Genomic DNA, 4,037 nt, shown 5'->3' on the forward strand with positions numbered 1-4,037 from the left:
TGGCCACGGCGACGAGCAGAGCCAGCCGCTACCGAAGAAGGTCGAGGCCTTGGCTGACCAGCGCGTCGTCGCTGTGTCGGCTGGACGCAACCACAACCTCGCCCTCACCGCCAGCGGCAGCGTCTGGAGCTGGGGCCGTGGAGCCTTTGGCAAGTTGGGCCATGGCGATGAGCAGCACCAGCTGCTGCCCAAGAAGGTCGAGGCCTTGGCTGGGCGGCGCGTCGTCGCTGTGTCGGCGGGAGAGTACCACAGCCTCGCCCTCACCGCCGACGGCTCTGTCTGGAGCTGGGGCTTTGGAGGCGACGGCAGGTTGGGCCACGGCGACGTGCAGAACCAGTGGCAGCCGAAGAAGGTCGAGGCCTTCGCTGGGCAGCGCGTCGTCACTGTGTCGGCGGGAGGGGCGCACAGCCTCGCCCTCACCGCCGACGGCTCCGTCTGGAGCTGGGGCTACGGCTGGAATGGCCGGCTGGGCCACGGCGACCAGCGGGGCCAGCGCGAACCGAAGAAGGTCGAGGCGTTGGGGGGGCAGCGCGTCGTCGCTGTGTCGGCTGGACGCAACCACAACCTCGCCCTCACCGCCAGCGGCAGCGTCTGGAGCTGGGGCCGTGGAGCCTTTGGCAAGTTGGGCCATGGCGACGAGCAGGACCAGCTGCTGCCCAAGAAGGTCGAGGCCTTCGCTGGGCAGCGCATTGTTGCTGTCTCGGCTGAGGCCATGCACAGCCTCGCCGTCACCGCCGACGGCGCCGTGTTTACCTGGGGCCAGGGCGAGACCGGCTGCCTAGGCCACGGAGAGGACCTGTCGAATCAGATGCTGCCCAAGAAGGTCGAGGCGTGGGCGCCGGGGCAGTGATGAGAAGGGTGAAAGGTGAGAAGGGCGAAAGGGTGCAAGGTCCTGTGTTGCCGCGCGTGCCTGTTCGCCACCTGAGAACGTATCCGAGAGTGGCGAGAGGCGAGTCCGGGACGAAAGAGGTTTCTGCATGGTCCCTTGTGTTGGCGTGTGGGACGCCTTGGTGGAGAGAGAGCAGAGAGAATTTTTTGCCATTGGTAGGATGGCACTAACGGCAAATTGACTGGGGGGGCAGCACCGGGAGACTCCCAGAGTGTTGCAGACCCGCCCCAAGCACACCCGGGGCCGTGTCTCCACCTATCTCGACGGTGTGCAAAGCGCCGATACACCCGTTGTACCCTGTCATGAATGCTGATGTGAAAACCGCCGAAAATCGCGACGCTACAGTGAGAGGCCGTCCCGCGAAGCTTCAGCGCCGCTGAGATAGCTGTCGGCAGCCACTCACGCAGTCCGCCGGCCTTCTTCGCGGCGACAGTGCACTGTAGGAGCACCGGACGCACCGTTGGAGCCGGCTTTCATGCAACGTGGTTGCGTTCCGGTGGAGCCTATTCAATAGTATCGCGCCGTCCCGAACGCTCAGCGTGAACTGATCCACACGTGCCGGCGCCCAACTCGGCCCGATGACGCTCTCATGGCGACAGTGCACTGTGGGAGCATACCGAGCAACACGCTGGCGCCTCATTTTGTCGACGCGTAGCCGCGCTCTAGAGCCTATTCAATAGGATGGCCTAGAGTAGAACGGATGGCTAGAGTAGAACGCTGTGTGTCTTCAGAGACCTGTCGTGTGCGTCACCTTTGAGCTTCCTCCACCAGACTGTACAGTGTAATTTGCTGCTGTTGACTCTGACTATCTACTTAAAGCTTGCCCAACAGATCACTGCACTAATGGCACACACCACTGTGGTGACGGCAGACAGCACACGAGAGAGAGAGCGTCTGCGTGTGTCGGTGGCACCGCACACACAACAACACGAAAATCTTGTGTAGAGTCGCGGACGTGGCAATCATTCCAACGTATCGTCGTCTCGAACACGTCGAGCGGGTGCATGCAGCGCTGTGTCTCGGGCGCAAGCTCATCGTGCTATCTGACAACATGACATTAGACGACCATCACGGTGTAGATGGCGTGTCTGGCCAGGAGCAGGCTGCGCATTTGAGCACAGGCGAGTGGAGCGTCTGGCCGTCTGCAAACCTCCCCACAGTACACCTAGCCTCTATCACCGATTTCGCCTTCCTGCACAACCCGTTTATAGGCGAGATCCGCGTGAAGCTGGCGCACGGCAGGGCACTGCGCACCTGCCTGCGTGGCGGCTACCGCGTTTGCCTAATCGGTGAGGATGACCTCACAGTTGTTGGCGAGGGCTTGCTTGAGCGATGGGGGGACGCAAGGCGCGGCTTACCACCCACCAAAAACGGCGAGCCGCAGTGGGACTTCGTCTACCTGGGTCGCTGCTGGGACAAGAGCTGCGACAAGGCGACGCAGGTCCGCGGTGACCTGTACCAGGTCCCTCCCACTCGTGCCGGGTGGGGCGAAGTACCCAAATGCCTCCACGCATACCTGGTCACGCGCGCCGGCGCTCAGCGCGTGCTCGACTCGTGGGCGGCGTGCCCAGCAGCGCTCCCCGCCGACTGGGCCCAGAGCGCGGTGGCCAAGTATGGTCGCATGTACGCGGTCTCACCGGCATTATTCACGCAGTCAGCGTACTATCGGCTTCGGGGGGACAGTAGCACGCTGGTCGCTCGCGAAGACGTGAGCTCGACATCCGCCAACATGTGGCGCCCTGCCCTCGTTCCCGAGTGCTATACAGACGCTCCCGTCCACAGCAGCAGGCGCTTCTCACTCTCGACGCCCACTGTACCAGTCCAACAGAGCATCTGTCGGGCGGAGCTCACACTGTCCCTCGCGTTCAGCGGAGCCGTATCGGCCAACCGCAGCGGGAGCGGCAACGGCGGGTCAGCATGTGCGCACCTCGAGCAGCGCTCCGGAGCCGCGCGTAGCTTCCTCTTCGCTAACCTGGCGTGGCAGCCAACTTTAGCCGTGATTGACCCACTGATGCATGCGTGCGCCATGGAGCAAGTGCTGTCACTGCCGCAGTGCGACTGCAGCGACCCGACGCCAATGCAGCTACAACATGGTCATGCACATGTGCAACATGTTGTCGCAGTTGCCTACCCGCTGGGATACTCGAGTGGAGGGCCAGGCGCGGCCACGGACCCGGCACGTGCAGCAATGTTGGTGCGACGTGCGCAGTGTGTGTCACGGTTGATTGCAGATGAGCCTGAGGCAGATGACCTTGCCGTCACGTACGAAAGCGTCTCATGGCCAAAGCCGGCCAAATGCGACTTTGTGGACAGCGTCCGCATGAACCCGGCCAGGCGTCTCCAGCGGCAAACGCTATACAAGTTGCGTAATCCGCGTGCGCAGCTTGAGTTCCGACCGGTGCTGAAGGCGGGCTCGACATTCCTTAAGAACCTGCTGCCATGCCTGCAGCCAGGTCAGTGGGAGCAAGTGCAGGCGAGCACCTTCGTGCCGCGCAACTTCTCAGTGTTTGCCGTCGTGCGTGAACCAATTGAGCGCTACGTCTCCGCGGTCATGGAGGTCTTGCGCCGCCCGCTCACCGGCATGTGCCCGGATGGTCCGTGCAACAAGGACCGTGACTCATTTGTGCTCTCGGACGTGCACGCCCAGCTGAGACAGACTAGCACGTGGTTCGAGACAGATGATGACGACACGCACGAGCGACACACAGACACAAACAAGCTCACAAGACACACAGCCAGCTGGCTGCCACACACCCTGAGTTGGCGTACACATAACTCAAGGCCACATCCTCCCTGTCGCCCCCCCCAGCACTCCAAGGTGCCAAGAGAAACAAACAAGGGCACAACAAACAACAGACGACAGGATGGTCCGTCCGACGTCGGGGAACCGTCGCCGCATCGCCCTCGCGACTCAATAGACTTCGTTGTTAATAGACAAGCGAAGGCACACAACAACATGACACCAAACACACGATTGCACGCACCGCACCGCACCCAGCACCCGCGCCCGCCTTCGTTTTTTATTTCGGCAGATAGCAGGGGCGGGGGCCGCCGGGGAAGCCTACACCGGTACTGAGTCCCCGGCCGCGCGTGCAATTTTGGGCTTGGTGTCTCATTGAGAGATGATTTCGTTGGACAATTAACAACT

This window comes from Emiliania huxleyi, assembly GCF_000372725.1.
Source record: "Emiliania huxleyi CCMP1516 unplaced genomic scaffold EMIHUscaffold_520, whole genome shotgun sequence".
Taxonomy (NCBI): Eukaryota; Haptophyta; order Isochrysidales; family Noelaerhabdaceae; genus Emiliania; species Emiliania huxleyi.